General features: G+C 42.1%; 1 pseudogene; it reads left to right on the forward strand.

Annotated features, from left to right (window-relative positions):
• The first annotated feature begins 6,642 nt into the window (after positions 1-6,642).
• LOC123485941 lies at positions 6,643-18,649 on the forward strand (annotated as a pseudogene).
• The last annotated feature ends 1,430 nt before the right edge of the window (positions 18,650-20,079 follow it).

Consider the following 20,079-nt stretch of genomic DNA (forward strand, 5'->3'; position numbering starts at 1 on the left):
GGGAAAAAAGTATTTAGTCAGCCACCAATTGTGCAAGTTCTCCCACTTAAAAAGATGAGAGAGGCCTGTAATTTTCATCATATGTACAAAATGAGGAAAAAAAATCCAGAAAATCACATTGTAGGATTTTTAATGAATTTATTTGCAAATTATGGTGGAAAATAAGTATTTGGTCAATAACAAAAGTTTCTCAATACTTTGTTATATACCCTTTGTTGGCAATGACACAGGTCAAACGTTTTCTGTAAGTCTTCACAAGGTTTTCACACACTGTTGCTGGTATTTTGGCCCATTCCTCCATGCAGATCTCCTCTAGAGCAGTGATGTTTTGGGGCTGTCGCTGGGCAACACGGACTTTCAACTCCCTCCAAAGATTTTCTATGGGGTTGAGATCTGGAGACTGGCTAGGCCACTCCAGGACCTTGAAATGCTTCTTACGAAGCCACTCCTTCGTTGCCCGGGCGGTGTGTTTGGGATCATTGTCATGCTGAAAGACCCAGCCACGTTTCATCTTCAATGCCCTTGCTGATGGAAGGAGGTTTTCACTCAAAATCTCACGATACATGGCCCCATTCATTCTCGGATCAGTCGTCCTGGTCCCTTTGCAGAAAAACAGCCCCAAAGCATGATGTTTCCACCCCCATGCTTCACAGTAGGTATGGTGTTCTTTGGATGCAACTCAGCATTCTATGTCCTCCAAACACGACGAGTTGAGTTTTTACCAAAAAGTTCTATTTTGGTTTCATCTGACCATATGACATTCTCCCAATCCTCTTCTGGATCATCCAAATGCACTCTAGCAAACGTCAGACGGGCCTGGACATGTACTGGCTTAAGCAGGGGGACACGTCTCGCACTGCAGGATTTGAGTCCCTGGCGGCGTAGTGTGTTACTGATGGTAGGCTTTGTTACTTTGGTCCCAGCTCTCTGCAGGTCATTCACTAGGTCCCCCCGTGTGGTTCTGGGATTTTTGCTCACCGTTCTTGTGATCATTTTGACCCCACGGGGTGAGATCTTGCGTGGAGCCCCAGATCGAGGGAGATTATCAGTGGTCTTGTATGTCTTCCATTTCCTAATAATTGCTCCCACAGTTGATTTCTTCAAACCAAGCTGCTTACCTATTGCAGATTCAGTCTTCCCAGCCTGGTGCAGGTCTACAATTTTGTTTCTGGTGTCCTTTGACAGCTCTTTGGTCTTGGCCATAGTGGAGTTTGGATTGTGACTGTTTGAGGTTGTGGACAGGTGTCTTTTATACTGATAACAAGTTCAAACAGGTGCCATTAATACAGGTAACGAGTGGAGGACAGAGGAGCCTCTTAAAGAAGAAGTTACAGGTCTGTGAGAGCCAGAAATCGTGCTTGTTTGTAGATGACCAAATACTTATTTTCCACCATAATTTGCAAATAAATTCATTAAAAATCCTACAATGTGATTTTCTGGAAAATGTATTCTCAATTTGTCTGTCATAGTTGACGTGTACCTATGATGAAAATTACAGGCCTCTCTCATCTTTTTAAGTGGGAGAACTTGCACAATTGGTGGCTGACTAAATACTTTTTTTCCCCACTGTGTATATATATATACACATACATACACACATATACATACACATTTACATACATACATCCATATATACACATACATACATACACATACATATCCTTTAAAAAATATATATATTTCCCTTTATTACTTTCCAACCCCACCACCCCTTCCCTAATTGGAGTAAACTAGTGAACAACAATGCTTAGGCCTCTACTTCCAGCTTATACATACTATATACATTTTATGGACACAGTCAATTTTACAATAATTATATTTTGTTTGTTTTTTCTCCTGAACTTCTTCTACTCTCAACCTCTCCGATCATTTTCATGATGTCCATCCGGTTTGCTTCTATATGCCATATCTTTCTAACTGTGCTCTTTCACAAAAGCTCCCAACCTATATACTTATTATGGACACAGTATGCTTACATTATTAGTTATCTTGTTATTAGTTGTTGTTAGTTGTTATTAGTCCCATCCTTCAACTCCATTCAACACCACCCATCTATCTCTTAACACCACCCATATTGGATTTCTATTTGCCATATATTTTTCAACTGTACTGTGATGTTTTACAAAAGTTCTGAACCTTTCTATTCTCATTGTTTCTACAGATTGTAAATTGAAAATAAACATTTTTGCTAAAAGTATTATTATATTATTGATCGATTGACTATGATTTTTCAGCACATGTTTGTGTAGATAGTACATTTTATGTTTTAAATATACAGTTGATGTCGGAAGTTTACGTACAGGTTGGAGTCATTAAAACTAATTTTTTCAACCACTCCACAAATTTCTTGTTAACAAACTATAGTTTTGGCAAGTCGGTTAGGACATCTACTTTGAGCATGACACAAGCAATTTTTCCAACAATTGTTTACAGACAGATTATTTCACTTATAATTCACTGTATCACAATTCCAGTGGGTCAGAAGTTTACATACACTAAGTTGTCTGTGCCTTTAAACAGCTTGGAAAATTCCAGAAAATGATGTCATGGCTTTAGAAGCTTCTGATAGGCTAATTGATATCATTTGAGTCAATTGGAGGTGTACCTGTGGATGTATTTCAAGGCCTACCTTCAAACTCAGTGCCTCTTTGCTTGACATCATGGGAAAATCAAAAGAAATCAGCCAAGACCTCAGGAAAAAAATGGTATACCTCCACAAGTCTGGTTCATCCTTGGGAGCAATTTCCAAACGCCTGAAGGTACCACGTTCATCTGTACAAACAATAGTATGCAAGTATTAACACCATGGGACCACGCAGCCGTCATACTGCTCAGGAAGGAGACGCGTTCTGTCTCCTAGAGATGAACGTACTTTGGTGCGAAAAGTGCGAATCAATCCCAGAACAACAGCAAAGGACCTTGTGAAGATGCTGGAGGAAACAGGTACAAAAGTATCTATATCCACAGTAAAACGAGTCCAATATTGACATAACCTGCAAGGCCGCTCAGCAAGGAAGAAGCCACTGCTCCAAAACCGCCAGAAAAATGCCAGACTACGGTTTGCAACTGCACATGGGGACAAAGATTGTACTTTTTGGAGAAATGTCCTCTGGTCTGATGAAACAAAAATAGATCTGTTTGGCCATAATGACCATCGTTATGTTTGTAGGAAAAGGGGGTTGCTTGCAAGCCGAAGAACACCATCCCAACCATGAAGCACGGGGTTGGTAGCATCATGCTGTGGGGGTGCTTTGCTGGAGGAGGGACTGGTGCACTTCACAAAATAGATGGCATCATGAGGAAGGAAAGTTATGTGGATACATTGAAGCAACATCTCAAGACATCAGTCAGGAAGTTAAAGCTTGATCGCAAATGGGTCTTCCAAATGGACAATGACCCCAAGCATACTTCCAAAGTTGTGGCAAAATGGCTTAAGGACAACAAAGTCAAGGTATTGGAGTGGCCATCACAAAGCCCTGACCTCAATCCTATGGAAAATGTGTGGCCAGAACTGAAAAAGCATGTGCGAGCAAGGAGGCCTACAAACCTGACTCAGTTACACCTGCTCTGTCAGGATGAATGGGCCAAAATTCACCTAACTTATTGTGGGAAGCTTGTGGAAGGCTACCCGAAACGTTTGACCCAAGTTAAACAATTTAAAGGCAATGCTACCAAATACTAATTGAGTGTATGTAAACTTCTGACCCACTGGGAATGTGATGAAAGAAATAAAAGATGAAAATAAATCATTCTCTCTACTATTATTCTGACATTTCACATTCTTAAAATGAAGTGGTGATCCTAACTGACCTAAGACAGGGAATTTTTACTAGGATTAAATGTCAGGAATTGTGAAAAACTGAGTTTAAATGTATTTGGCTAAGGTGTATGTAAACGTCTGACTTCAACTGTATCACAAACTGTTTTTGCATATTGGTTATTGATTTGGACACATTAAAACAGTGTTTTGATATTGTGCTATCCCACCTAGCAAAATGTCATTGAAAATACGTTGAAAATAAGACTATGCCCGATGTCCAATCTACGTTTTGGTTGAAAGTAAAAGTTTAAAGGATGTATTTTTCAGGTCGTTTTTTCAATGACTTGAAAACAACTAAATTGAACGTACTTGCAGCCTATAAACGCAATATAACAAATGGGATAAATAAACAAATTAAATGTATAAATAAAGCTTGATTTGAACAAATTGCAAAACAAATTAACCCAATGACTGACTTCAACCAATCCAGTGCATTTGTGTTGAAAATGAATTTTTTTAAATCAACAATACGTCAAAGGATTCAACTACTGAAAACTGAAACAAACAAATGGATCAAACAGATCAAGGTTCACCTTCCAACAGGACAACGACCCTGAACACACAGCCAAGACAACACAGGAGTGGCTTCGGTCTCTGAATGTCCTTGAGTGGCCCAGCCAGAGCCCGGACTTGAACCCGATCGAACATCTCTGGAGAGATCTGAAAATAGCTGTGCAGTGACACTCCCCATCCAACAAAATGTGGAAAAAGGGAAGGGGTCTGAATACTTTCCGAATGTTAGGGTTAGGGTTAGGGTTGCTGTCAGTTCCACTTTAAATGCAACAATGTTTCACACACAGAAGTTATTTTCAAAGAGATGGCTAACAACAGCAAACATGCTGCAATAAAAAACACAGTTCCACTCATGAGATGATGATCATTTGAAACTTAACTTCTTGTTGAAGTACTTGAGTGGCCCAGCCAGAGCCCGGACTTGAACCCGATCGAACATCTCTGGAGAGATCTGAAAATAGCTGTGCAGTGACGCTCCCCATCCAACCTGATATAGCTAACAAATTAGCAACAACATCCTCTTTGATAACACCTGCTGCAACCGCTGCAAACTAGCCGACAACAAAAGCTAGCTAGCTAGACCGTGGGAAAACTATTGCTCGCTATTGTGCAGTGACCTGTTTGCCTTCAAGAAGGCAGAAGTTTTTGTAAAAACGTTCCCACCCATTAAGTCAAAATGTGATTGGTTGATTCTACTGTCACTCCAACATTTCCTCCCTAATACAGTTGAATGGCAGATGCCTTCTATTTGGCTTCTGATGACCTAGCCAATGGCTGACTTTGCCAGCTAGATTTATCTCCCCAGAGACAAGAAAATAATATTTTTATCTCTTCAGTGTTAACCGATTCCTTTCCAACAAAAGCTGCAGAGATTAAATCAGAACATCACTGAAAAGAATAATATAATTATAATTATAATTTAAATACTTAGCCCTTCTCTGAAGGCGTAGAAGGCCCATTGTTCATGTGTTTGGGTTAGTCATAATTTTTATCCCAAAGCATGCATTTTTTCACTAATCTGAATGTCTAAAGAATCCATATGTTGTTCTGAAATATGAACACAGAAATACTGGACATTTTGGACTCTTATTATGGTGGTGATTTGACAAAATTTCAATCATGGTCTTGAATTGGACTCCCATGGTCTTGACTCGGTCTCGGACCCCTTGTCCCCCTCCCGGTCTCGGTCTTGACTCGGTCTCGGACCCCTTGTCCCCCTCCCGGTCTTGACTCGGTCTCGGACCCCTTGTCCCCCTCCCGGTCTTGGTCTTGACTCGGTCTCTGACCCCTTGTCCCTCTCCCGGTCTCGGTCTTGACTCGGTCTCGGACCCCTTGTCCCTCTCCCGGTCTCGGTCTTGACTCGGTCTCGGACCCCTTGTCCCCCTCCCGGTCTCGATCTTGACTCGGTCTCGAACCCCTTGTCCCCCTCCCGGTCTCGGTCTCGGACCCCTTGTCCCCCTTCCGGTCTCGGTCTTGACTCGGTCTCAACCCCCCGCCGGTCTTTCGAAAATGTGCAAGAATTGAAGGTGCCAACAAATGTTATAGTCATCATAACAATATTTTACTGTCATATACAAAAATCAGGTCCTCCCTCGACTGGCATCGATTAACTTCGCTCTTTTCAGCTTCTGCCCACCACCTAATAACACAACCACACCACAGATAGAACAATGAGCCAGATATTTCACCTGATGTATAAATGTTAAGCATCCGGTTGACGTTTCCGCTCACTACCAAATATGGTGATGAGAGGAAGCCCAGTGGCGGGAGAAGATGGAGATCGAGTCAGACATTCTGCACATTTTCTCCTCGATTAAACATTTAATCTCAATACAGTTTTTATGTTTCCAAAACTTGAATCTATAATAAACACAGAAGGAAGGAAGTGGCCGGCAGTGGGAGAAGATGGAGCGAGATGGATTTTGTCCGACATTATGCTAATTTTCTCATGATGAACGTTTGATCTCAATACAGTTTTCTATTTTCAAAACTAGAATCTGTGTCAAACAGAGTGGACTACGTTTTGTAGACTTTAACCTTTGCCAAAGTTTCTAATAATCGTGTTGTTTAGAAGGAGTGCAAGGGCGAATTGAGTTATTGCAGAGTAGGCGTTCCCTAACGGAATAATGCAAATAAATGCTAGAACGCGCCAATAGGAGCTCTCTTGCTCCTGCTTGGCTCTGCCCACCTCCTTGCTTGTTCTGCCCACTATGATTAATTTACTCCTATCGGAAACGACAGGCTCTGGTCTATCTTGGGTTAGTTCTTCTCAAATAGTGGGGCGCGCCCCCCTGGAGGGGGTCGGAGCGATGCCGGGGGGGGGCGCGTGTGACCAGGGACGGTGTGTTCAATAGGGCGATATGGGCGACGCACTGCCAAACGGGAAAAGGAAGGGATTTTTTTTCTAATCAATTATATCACGGCAACAGTAGTTATCAGTGTTCACGTCTGATCTGCCAGCCACTAAATGTCAAATCAGGCTAAAGTCGTGCTTCAAATGGCCCCGCCCGTTTTTTGGGCGATTTCAGTCAGGTTGAAAATCGCCCAGAAGTCTCTCATAGCCTGTCATGTAAAATCTATTTTTTTCACATTTCAAAGCTTTCAATACATTCTCTATGGGTGTCTGTGGGCTTGCACTTACGCGCTTTCGTCATACGTGACGTAACCATGAACGTAACTAAGACAATAGCGGCTAGCAGCGTCTCTGTTGCGACCTGCAGTGTGGCGTTATTTTATGTTTTTAATTTGTAGACTTAGTTTACAACATTCTGCCAACCATGGATTTCCAGTGGTTGGTTTTGGACTGATCTTGTTGATCGTGGTACATACCCGCTACGAACGGACTAAATAATGAAAACGCTGCTGGCAGCGGAATCCCAATACAGCTGGGAGACTTGGCTGGATGACAGAGTCCCGGACAGAGAAGTGGAGCCGGCCGGCTTCACCCCTGGTCAGAGCGGACCGCGATCCTGGTAAGAGAGCGACTCTGTACCCCGACATTGAACTGCTTTCTGTGTCATTGAACCTTACTATCTGCCCCGTGAGTTCCCCCAATTGTTTGTTACCGTTGTGTACTGTTGATAATCACAAGTTTACTGGAGAACTGAGACCAAGTAGAGACTTTGGACAGGGTGGATATGGTATAATAAAGGCAGTTTATTCAGAGGTAAAGATATCTGGAATCGCGTGCACGGACTCGTTCGTCAAACTCTTAGGGAGAAGAGAGCCCGAAAACATTGTGTGCAGACATTTTATACAATAAATGATGTAGGTTGAATCTAGTAGTTCTGATCTTCTGATTGGTCCTGATGAGTTGGGCGAGGTCCCCTCCACTGTTGCATTGGCTCTGAGTTGGGTTCTCTGTCTTCAAATGTTCAGCCTAAAGAGAGGGGATTTTTGTGTGTGTGTGTGTGTGTGTTTAACAGTGATGATGTGTGTGTGTGTGTGTGTTATCAGTGATGATGTGTGTGTGTGTGTGTGTGTGTGTGTGTGTGTGTGTGTCCTCAGAGCAAGAACTCGTGAGTTGGAAGAACTGAGAGACCTATGGCGTGGGTGTTGTCCTTGGCCACCTGCTGACAAGGCTGACAAGATAGGACTCTTTGTCCATTGTTATAGGATAGGAACAGCATTGATTGAAAACAAACGCCCAACACAAAATGGGTCATGCACAAGATTTTAGTCAGACCAAGCTATAACATTATATATTTACTACGACAGTACATTCAACCAAAAGCTAATATAACAAAGGCATCAGAGATTATTTATAATCTGTCACAGAAACTGGAATCCATCTCCCCAGATCAGTCAATAAATGCTTCTGGTATTGACTTATATGCTGCCCCTGTCTTCATGTTGTTGCTGGACATATCTTTTTTAAAATGTGTGTAGGTCACCTAAATCATCAGAAAAATTGCCCCTCCTGAGAATTTTTTCAGGAGCCGCCACTGCGTGTGACCCCGGGGAACATGCTTTTTTTTGCCGCAGGGAGTAGGGTTTTTTTGCACCGAACAAGAGCACACAGCACAGAGCAGGAGATATGAAGTGCAGATAACAAACCCTTAGGAGACACCATGGAAAAATATTCAACAGGGATGAAAAGAAAGGCGGAGAGAGACGGAGATACTGAGACAAACGTAAGTCTCCCGAAAGCTAAGACGGGGAAATATGATGAAGCGTATGTAGCGCTTGGCTTCACTGTGACTACGGTGGGAGACGAGGAAAGACCGGTATGTTTACTGTGTCTAAAAATGTTGGCAGCGGACAGCATGAAGCCAAATAAATTAAGGCGTCACTTAAAGACATTACACCCCAATCACGCTGATAAGCCGCTTGAGTTTTCAGCGAAAACGTGCTGAAAATTGCAAACAATCGTCCCGCTTTGTGAATGCTACTTCAGTAAACCAGCGAGCACTGTTAGCATCATATAAGGTGGCGTACCAAATGAATGCTACTTCAGTGCAAAAAAAAACACTCCATAGCAGAGGAGCTGATACTGCCTGCAGCATTAGACATGGTCTCTGTCATGCTGGATGACGCAAGTGCTGCAAAAATAAAAACTATCCCTCTGTCCAATGACACTGTCGCCAGACGTATAAATGACATTGCTAACGATCTTAAAGACAAACGTTTTGCCTTACAGTTCGATGAAGCAACGGACAGCAACAAACACTGTTTGTTTATCGCTTATGTACGTTTTGACATATTGATTATATTTAATTGTATTTTTCAGTATCAAATGGTCAAACAAATTTTACAGTTTAAATAAGGTTTGAATTTTTTTTTAAATTTCAGGCAAATTTATGCACTTTTAGTATTTTCTGTTACAGACTAAAAAACAATGTTAATAAAGTTATTCTTTGTTGTAAGTTGATCTATATTTTTCTTTTTACTTTTTTTGTTTTCTTTAATGTTAATAAGGATACAATGTTATGCAGAGGTGTACTTATAACAATTTTATAGACAAATTATACTATTTACAGTTGCGGCAGAGAGTTGGGGGGCGCGAAATGTTTACTTCTTCCTAGGGGGGGCGTAACAGAAAATAATTGAGAAGCACTGGGTTAGTTCAAGTCTGTAGCCACACAAGTCCAGGTGTGGCTAACGTTAGCCAGCTTGAGCTAGCTGCAGAGATAGCATTCAAACTCGATAACACAGAGTAGAACAATGTGCATGTTACTGTTCAATAATTTTTTTTTTTAACAATAAATAAAAAAAGAGTACATCAATATGACGTTGAGAAATAATGCATTGTGGGTAGTTTAGAAGATATCCGGAAATAAGTGAATAAATATGTTATAATGCTAAAACATAACTGCTTGTACTTAATAGGTAACCATATCGTGACTACAACTACGTTACTAAGTATTTAACCACACTGTGTTGTTACATTGGCTTCCTACCTTTGAACTTTTATTCTAAAAATAAAATCTACATTTTACTCAACTTCGTTACCCACTCCAGTCAGCAGATGGCGATGTGGAACTTTAAGGCTATGCTGCTAGTGTGACGTATAATCTAGTGGACGGGACGCTTCTTTCAACAGCAGCAACAGTTAGTCAGACACCTCGGGAGCTTGCTAGACAAAATAGCCGAACCAATAAAGCTCTTTAGACGCTTTCGTGTATATTAGCCACTGTGTTTTGAACCCACTTCTGTCGTCTAGTTAGTTATCACATTTAATTTCATATTTACGGTGTTGTTGTTATTGGTCAGCTAGCTAGCTGGCTGGTTAAGTTAGCACTAGCCTAGCTAGCTAACATCCCCGACCATGAGCTCACTAAGCTACTCTCCTCCTGCTAAAGAAGAGGAGGTCTGCTGGACGGAGAAAGAAGCTCTAGTGAAAGAGGAGGAGGAAGAGGAGGATGTTACAATACAAAAACAAGTAGAGGGTGAAGCTGTTACCGTGAAAGAAGAAGAGAAAGACGTTACAGTGAAAGAAGAGGAAGACGCGTTCAGAGTGAAAGAGGAGGAGGAAGACGCGTTCAGAGTGAAAGAGGAGGAAGATGTTACAGTGAAATTAGAGGAATACGCGTTCAGAGTGAAAGAGGAGGAGGGGGAGATGACTGTCACATCGAAAAAGGAGGAGGAAGAAGAGGAGGAATCTGGATATCTTGTTCCGGTTTCCCAAAGGCATCTTAAGGCATCCAATGGTTCTAATGATGAACTTAGCCGTAAGATGGTTTTGAGAAACCGGGCCCTGATTAACACTAGTAAGTACTGTCTTAAAAACAAAGGCACATACTGCAGTTGTTGAACTGATGTGTGGTGTTAAAGGGGAAATCTGCAATTGCTACATCCATTGATTCTTGAAGAATATAACACATGTAAACCAACACTGCCTCAAAACTATAATGTTGAGTCCAGCTCAGGGCTACCCCCTGAATTCACTACACTACGAATACAAGGACTGGCCATCCATAAGGTCAAAATCACAGTTTTAACCTGGTTTTGTAGATATAGAGTGTTTGTTTACAAACAGTGGCGTTATACAAGCTTATATTTTGGTTTCTGATGGTGTAAGACAGTTGAAACATTTGTTTGGTCGATGGGCTGTTGATCGACCAAGATTTTTTTGTTGAGCTGTCGCAAATATATATTTGTTTTATGGCACAAGAGACACATGTCTGATTCGCGCCTGTCTCAGTGGTCTAATCCATTGCGGAGGCTGCGGGGATGGTACAGTCCAAAGAAGGGGGCATTACATGATTTTGGCCCCGGTTTTAGCTGTCACAGACAAGTTTTGAGATCGGAGACAAAATCCCCATGTCGTTTGCCTACTCGGGGTGTGCGGCCGTCACCGACACTCGTTTAATGTTAACGGGTCAGAGACACCATCTGAGTGCTACCGATCACGTCTTTGAGCAGTCCCCAGGCGTCCCGATATTTTCAAGCATGTTTTGATTTTATCTGCAAAAAAAAAAAAAATCTGCAATGCTCTTTTAGTGTGAGATGTGCAACGACAAGTTTTGAGAACGGGTGATCAGCAACAGCCAATGAGAGCTCGCCAGAGAGGGGAAGCCAGCGAGATGATGGCGTTGTGCAGACTCTCGAGCAGGAGCGATCACTACTAGGATGCGTTTGTGCCTTTAACCAAAGACGGCGTGAAAATCGTTACAAGCAATGTTATTCAATTCAACATGTTTGGTAGATATTTCCACTCTGTAGGGCAAGGATGAATGTCTGATTTGAAAACGTTTATGAGGCTGCTTTTGAACCACAGCTTGTTCTAGCTATGTTAACAATCTAATCACATCATCACATCATTGTTTTCACCAGACAGCGTGGTGGTATGGAGAATCCTCACGACCAAGTGGAGAATATTGTAGTATGTGACACCCCGTCTGTGCCAGATCGTTTAGTGCGCTCACCACTACACTGGCAAGACTTAAAACTAGAGGAAAGACGGGTTGTTTAATGTGAGAGGCTCAGCCATGTTAGGATTTTGAAAGTCGTGTAGTGTCCACCCGGCGTAAGATGCTCAAGGCACGTCTCTCTCCAGAAGGCGCTCTCTCCCACCAATTCGTGCACATTAATTGTTTCCTAACTTCATGGTGTGAATTGTTTGCCCTTGGATTGTTAGTGTCTATCAATTCCCCCAATACATATATCACCAGTAGTACATTTACCATTCATTCCCATTTCTAATCTACAATGTTTGTTTGGTTACGGAAACTTCTGTTAATGCATTCAATATATTATTATTACAGTCTTTAAACATTCTCATTGTCGGAGTGGACACTAAAAAACCATAACAAATGCGGGAGATAAGACATTCATAGTTCACTCTATAAAGCCATAACAATGCAAATTAATTACTTAAAAATCATACAATGTGATTTTTTGGATTCCGTCTCTCACAGTTCTCCTCCCGTACCTATGATAAAAATTACAGACCTCTACATGCTTTGTAAGTAGGAAAACCTGCAGAAATCGGCAGTGTATCAAATACTTGTTCTCCCCACTGTAGTTGGCAATGGCAAGATCAGTTACTTTTAGACTTGCATCGTTTTCATTTAGATATAATTTTTATTAACCTCATGACATTCATTTTGAGATATTGAGACTTTGTCATAAATGAAATGAAAACTGTTCCACGAAAATGTGCATATGAAAATCATAACTGGCACACGCAGATCAGTAGAAATGGCAGGATAACTTGACCCCCTGGTGTACCCCTTTTACCGGCAACTACAAGAGCATAACGGCAGAGTCTGTGAAGGCCAGCAGCAGCGGGAGGAGAAGGGTTGTCAGTTGATCTGGATCTCTTGTGCCCTCAAGGCATCAAACCGTAAGCTTAACGCATCAGACAAGCTCAATGCATATAGTTGATTTCACTAAAAACACATAGTGTGTGTCTATATATGGAAAAATACATGTTTAAACATTTCTAGCAATCGATTGGTCGAAAGAACAGATGACTTTCATTCGAGCAGCGGGAGGAGAGGGGGTTGGGAACTGTTTTTTTTTCTTTCAAATTCTGGTTAGGCTATATTGATCTCTGGCTCCCTCTTTGGTCATTTGTGTCTTAATTTTTAATTACATTTACATTTTAGTCATTTAGCAGACGCTCTTATCCAGAGCGACTTACAGTTAGTGATTAGATATTTTTTTTATACTGGCCCCCCGTGGGAATCGAACCCACAACCCTGGCGTTGCAAACGCCATGCTCTATCAACTGAGCTACATCCCTGCCGGCCATTCCCTCCCCTACCCTAGACGACGCTGGGCCAATTGTGCGCCGCCCATGAGTCTCCCGGTCGCGGCCGGCTGCGACAGAGCCTGGATTCGAACCAGGATCTCTAGTGGCACAGTTAGCACTGCGATGCAGTGCCTTAGACCACTGCGCCACTCAGGAGCTCACAGTGCTTAAAGCATCAGACAAGCTCAGTTGCTTACATATAGTTGATTTTTAGTGTCCTAAGTTTTCATAACTGTGACCTTAATTGCCTACCATCTGTAAGCTGTTAGTATCTCAACCACCGTTCCACAGGTGCATGTTCATTAATTGTTAATGGTTCATTGAACTAGCATGGGAAACAGTGTTTAAACCCTTTACAATGAAGATCTGTGAAGTTATTTGGATTTTTACGAATTATCTTTGGAAGACAGGGTCCTGAAAACGGGACGTTTCTTTTTTTGCTGAGTTTAGTTGATTTTATTCAAACATAGGGTATGGAAAAATACACTTTCTAAAAATCGGCCCAGATCGCTTTTAGTCGGGAACAGCTCTAGTTTATAATGTGCTATTGTCTGCTTGATTTAAAGGAGGATCTTTGGGAAGTTATGGGTCCTACAGTAGGTCTGTTATGTTATTGTTAGGGGGCCTAGAGTAGGTCTATGTTGTTGTTAGGTGAAGTTATGGGTCCTACAGTAGGTCTGTGTTATTGTGAGGTGAAGTTATGGGTCCTACAGTAGGTCTATGTTGTTGTTAGGTGAAGTTATGGGTCCTACAGTAGGTCTATGTTATTGTTAGGTGAAGTTATGGGTCCTACAGTAGGTCTATGTTGTTAGGTGAAGTTATGGGTCCTACAGTAGGTCTATGTTGTTGTTAGGTGAAGTTATGGGTCCTACAGTAGGTCTAGGTTATTTTGGGTGAAGTTATGGGTCCTACAGTAGGTCTGGGTTATTGTTGGGTGAAGTTATGGGTCCTACATGTTTTTGAGAGACTTACCTTTCCACACTTACCATTAGACATTTTGGAACCAAACTGTTCATATTAGTGTGAACCCAAACTGTTCGGACGCTACAGATGTTTTCGTGAGATGATCGGCGGATGTGGTGGATTGAGACACAGCCCAGGCAAAAAAAATTATATCTCTAATTTAGACAGATTTTTAAAAATTAGATTTAAGCAGACATCAACTCTAGGGGGTTAACCTGTCTCCTCCTCTTCATCGACACTGATTTAAAGTGATTTTAACAAGTGACATCAATAAGGATAATATCTTTCACCTGGACAGTCTGTCATGGAAAGAGCAGGTGTTCATAATGTTTTGTACTCTCCGTGTATATAGTCTTTTGTCCATGTAAGTTCACATGTGTAACTGAATGAAATGTGTTTTTACTTTTGTTTCCAATCATTTAGAAATGTGATCCCAATGTCACACATTGTCCTCTTTATTAATAGAGAGACTCATATACAGTATAGCATTAGTTTAAAACTAAAATGGATGAACCAATCCTGGATCACTCCTTTAAAATGGAACTGACAGCATTTTAGCAACATGAAATCTTATTCATATCTGTTCATATACACCCCCAGGAAGAATATTACACTTTTAGAAACATTTTCTGACAAGCGAGCTCTTAGGTCATTTTCATGTATTCATAAATTGTTAGAATGTTTGGGAATTATGTATACTAAGGCGTTTGTGAAAATTCTATAGCAATATAGAGCGGGAAAGCGGCCGTGCGTTTGGACAATTAATAGACACTGCAGTAAATAAAACCTAATAAAAACATCTGTCTCGTCCAGGACCGGAGTCTACACAGACCGGTGCGCCATAGCCAATCAGATCTACAGTTGGCCTTTATACAAACAAGCCATTTGCACACAGGCCTGCCATCATTCACTTTGAACTGGACTGTGTGTTTACAGGCAGTTGCAACAGCACAACTTTAGATCATTAGAACGCATTTGATAAAAGCCACAAAAAATACACCTGAATGGATTTCTGCAAATATGTAAATGCCACGGGAGTCCTCTTACATTTGGGAACTTTACAGTCCTATTGATCAACCAACCATGAAAAAGTAGGCTCTCTCTCCCTCAGTTACGCTGCAGGACTGTTTTGCAGCACAGACTGGAATATGTTCCGGGATTCATCCAATGGCGTTGAGGAGTACACCACCTCAGTCACCGGCTACATCAATAAGTGCATCGACGACGTTGTCCCCACAGTGACCGTCCGTACATATCCCAACCAGAAGCCATGGATTACAGGCAACATCTGCACCGATCTAAAGGCTAGAGCTGCCGCTTTCAAGGAGCGGGACACTAATCCGGACGCTTATAAGAAATCCCCCAACGCCCTCAGACGAACCATCAAACAGGCAAAGAGTCAATACAGAATTAAGATTGAATCCTAATACACCGGCTCTGATGCTCGTCGGATGTGGCAGGGCTTGAAAACTATTACAAACTACAAAGGGAAGCCCAGCCGCGAGCTGCCCAGTGATGCGAGCCTACCAGACGAGCTAAATTACTTATATGCTCGCTTCAAGGCAAGCAACACTGAAGCATGCATGAGAGCACCAGCTGTTCCGGACGACTGTGTGATCACGCTCTCAGTAGCCGATGTAAGCAAGACCTTTAAACTGGTCAACATTCACAAAGCCGCGGGGCCAGACGGATTACCAGGACGTGTACTCAAAGCATGCGCAGACAAACTGGCAGGTGTCTTCACTGACATTTTCAACCTCTCCCTGACCGAGTCTGTAATACCTACATGTTTCAAGCAGACTACCATAGTCCCTGTGCCAAAGGAAGCGAAGGTAACCTGCCTAAATGATTACCGCCCCGTAGCACTCACGTCGGTAGCCATGAAGTGCTTTCAAAGGCTGGTCATGGCTCACATCAACACCATCATCCCAGAAATCCTAGACCCACTCCAATTGCTGACGACACAACAGTGGAATGCCTGATCACCGACAATGATGAGACAGCCTATATGGAGGAGGTCAGAGACCTGGCAGTGTGGTGCCAGGACCATAACTTCTCCCTCAATGTGAGTAAGACAAAGGATCTGATCGTGTACTACAGGAAAAGGCGGGCCGAACAGGCCCCGATTAACATCGACGGGGCTGTAGTGGAGCGGGTCGAGAGTTTCAAGTTCCTTGGTGTCCACATCACCAACGAACTATCATGGTTCAAACACACCAAGACAGCCGTGACGAGGGCACGATAACACCTTTTCCCCCTCAGGAGACTGAAAAAGATTTGGCATGGGTCCCCAGATCCTCAAAAAGTTTTACCGCTGCACCATCGAGAGCATCCTGGCCGGTTGCATCACCGCCTGGTATGGCAACTTCTCTGCATCTGACCGTAAGGAGCTACAGAGGGTAGTGCGTACGGCCCAGTACATCACTGGGGCCAAGCTTCCTGCCATCCAGGACCTACATACTAGGCGGTGTCAGAGGAAGGCCCAAAAAAATAGTCAAGGACTCTGTTCACCCAAGTTATAGACTGTTCTCTCTGCTAACGCACGGCAGGCGGTACCGGAGGGACAAGTCTAGGACCAAAAGGCTCCTTAACAGCTTCTACCCCCAAGCCATAAGACTGCTGAACAATTAATCAAATGGCCACCCGGACTACAATGTTAGTTAGTCTATAGTTATGTATTTGAAAATGTATCAATTGACCAATTCGGCACATTTGGGCAGACTTGATACAAAATAGTCCAGTATAGCAATGCTTCACTGGATCAATCTGAAGCTTTGCACACACACTGCTGCCATCTAGTGGCCAAGATCTAAATTGCGCCTAAACTGCAATATTACATTGTGGCCTTTCTCTTGCATTTCAAAGATGATGGAACAAAAACATAATAGATGTAACATAACATTTGTATTATCTTTTACCAGATCTAATGTGTTATATTCTCCTACATTTATTTACAATTTCCACAAACTTCAAAGTGTTTCCTTTCAAATGGTATCAAGAATATGCATATCCTTGCTTCAGGTCCTGAGCTACAGGCAGTTAGATTTGGGGATGTCATTTTAGGTGAAAAATTGAAAAAAAGGGTCCGATCCTTAAGAGGTTAACCATCTGTCTGACTTTGTTGTTCACACAGGAGAGAGACGTGACTATCGTGGATCCTCTGGGGAGCCTCAACAACATCATAAAGCTGACGTGGCAGAGATCTCAAAGACCAGCGGAGACCCACAGGGAAGAAAGCTCACCACTGCTGTGACTGTGGAAAGAGTCTCTCCACATCAGAACATCTCAAAGACCAGCGGAGACCCACAGGGAAGAAAGCTCACCACTGCTCTGACTGTGGAAAGAGATCAGTTATCTCAGGATATTTCAAATCACACCGGAAAACACACACAGGAGAGAAATCTTATAGCTGTACTCAATGTGGGAAGAGTTTTGTTCACTCAAAAACACTGATATTACACCTGAGAATACACACTGGAGCGAAATCTCACAGCTGCTCTGATTGTGGGAGGAGATGCAACTCTTTAGCAACCCTTAAAATACATCAGAGAATCCATACAGGAGAGAAACCTTATAGCTGCTCTGACTGTGGGAAGAGTTTTGTTATGTCAGGACATTTAAAATCACACCAGAGAACGCACACAGGAGAGAAACCTTATAGCTGTACTCAATGTGGGAAGTTTTAGTCATTCAGGCTCCCTGATGGTACATAAGAGAATCCATACAGGAGAGAAACCTTATAGCTGTAATCAATGTGGGAAGAGTTTTAGTCATTCAAGCAGCGTGATAGTACATAGCAGAACGCACACAGGAGAGAAGCCTTACCACTGCTCTGTCTGTAGGAAAAGTTTCTCACGGTCAGATTCTCTAAAAACACACCAGAGAATTCACACTGTAGAGAACGAATATAGTTGGTACCAATGTGGGAAGGGTTTTGTTACATCTAGCTGTTGTACTATACACCAGAGAACATACACAGGAGAGAAACCTCATATCTGTGATCAATGTGACAAGAGATACTCTGATAAAAGATCTCTGGTTAAACATCAGACAATTCATACATGAAGGAGTTGTTCCATGATATCAATGAAATAATGTCACAATGTAGAATGTTTTAACATTGTAGTAGGAGTATTTTAATTAATAATGTCATAATGTAGACCCTTAAATGTTTGCCCCCTGTTCTATTGATTTCAGCGTGATATGGTTATTAACCTCATCAGGGGGAAAATCCAGGCTCTGAATTGAAAGAGTACTATTTATGTGATTAACAAAAAGTAATTAACAAAAAAAAGTGTTGTGTTACACTTACCGCCCAGCCCCGCTTCGCACCCCAGCCCCGACCGACCCAGCCCTTAGAGCCAATCCTTATCCCGAAGTTACAGATCTGACTTGCCGACTTCCCTTACCTACATTGTTCTAACATGCCAGAGGCTGTTCACCTTGGAGACCTGCTGCGGATATGCGCCCCTCTTGAATCAAAATGCAACACTTCAAAATGTAGATAGCTGTTTTCTACAAATTGTCCTCTAACCAGTGATGTACACATTATTCCCAGATTCCGTGCAACCTCAGGAAATAGAGTTAAGGAAATATTTACTAAATAAACTAAAGTAAAAAATGTAATTAAAGGTAACAATAACGAGGCTATATACAGGGGGTACCGGTACCGAGTCAATGGGCTGGGGTACAGGTTAGTCCAGGTAATTTTTACATGTAGGTAGGGGTAAAGTGACTATGCATAGATAATAAACAGCGAGTAGCAGCAGTGTAAAAACAAATGGGGGGGGTAGGGGGTGTCAATGTAAACAGTCCGGGTGGCCATTGTATTAATTGTTCAGCAGTCTTATGGCTTAGGGGTAGAAGCTGTTAAGGAGCCTTTTGGACCTAGACTTGGCGCTCCGGTACCGCTTGCCGTGCGGTAGCAGAGAGAACAGTCTATGACTAGGGTGGCTGGAGTCTTTGACAATTTTTTGGGCCTTCCTCTGACACCGCCTGGTATAGAGGTCCTGGATGGCAGGAAGCTTGGCCCCAGTGATGTACATTCATGATGAGCATTTTTTTTGTTTGCTTATGGCCTTCTACAGCTCATTGAGTGCGGTCTTAGTGCCAGCATCAGTTTGTGGTGGTAAATAGACGGCTACGAAAAATATAGATGTAAACTCTCTTAGTAGATAGTGTGGTCTACAGCTTTATCATGAGGTACTCTACCTCAGGCGAGTAAAACCTCGAGACTTCCTTAATATTAGACATCGCGACACCAGCTGTTACACCCCTCTCACCCCTCGTCTTACGTAGCTGTTCTGTTCTGCCGATGCACGGAAAACCCAGCCACGAATCGGTGAAACATCAGATATTACCGTTTTTTTATGTCCCCATTGTTAGGATTGTCTCGGAAATGGAGATCGTCCAGTTTATTCTCCAGTGATTGCAAGTTGGCCAATAGAACGGATGGTAGAGGCTGTAATCGCTGCCAAATGTGCTTCAACAAAGTACTGAGTAAACGGTCTGAATACTATATACATGTGATATTTCCGTTTTTTATTTTTAATAAATTAACAATTTCTAAAAACCTGTTTTTGCTTTATCATTATGGGTTATTGTGTGTAGATTGAGGAAAAAAAACGATTTAATCAATTTTAGAATAAGGCTGTAATGTAACAAAATGTGGAAAAAGTCAAGGGGTCTGAATACTTTCCGAATGCACTGTACCTGATGTTACCAGTGAATGCAGTTTTTGTGAACTAGAAACTGAATCTATTGAACACCTATTTTGTAATTGTAAATATAATAATAATATGCCATTTAGCAGACGCTTTTATCCAAAGCGACTTACAGTCATGTGTGCATACATTTTTGTGTATGGGTGGTCCCGGGGATCGAACCCACTACCCTGGCGTTACAAGCGCCGTGTTCTACCAGCTGAGCTACCTCACATAGTAAGGTGTTCTGGACTGATGTAAAACTATATATTGGCAACAAAATGCATAAAACAATTGAAATATCTAAGTTGTATTATTATTTTACTACACTGATTGAACGTCAGATTGTCAAATCTATTTTTATTAAGATAAAAAATGTCTAC

Source organism: Coregonus clupeaformis, unplaced genomic scaffold (genome assembly GCF_020615455.1).
Source record: "Coregonus clupeaformis isolate EN_2021a unplaced genomic scaffold, ASM2061545v1 scaf0902, whole genome shotgun sequence".
NCBI classification, from domain to species: domain Eukaryota; kingdom Metazoa; phylum Chordata; class Actinopteri; order Salmoniformes; family Salmonidae; genus Coregonus; species Coregonus clupeaformis.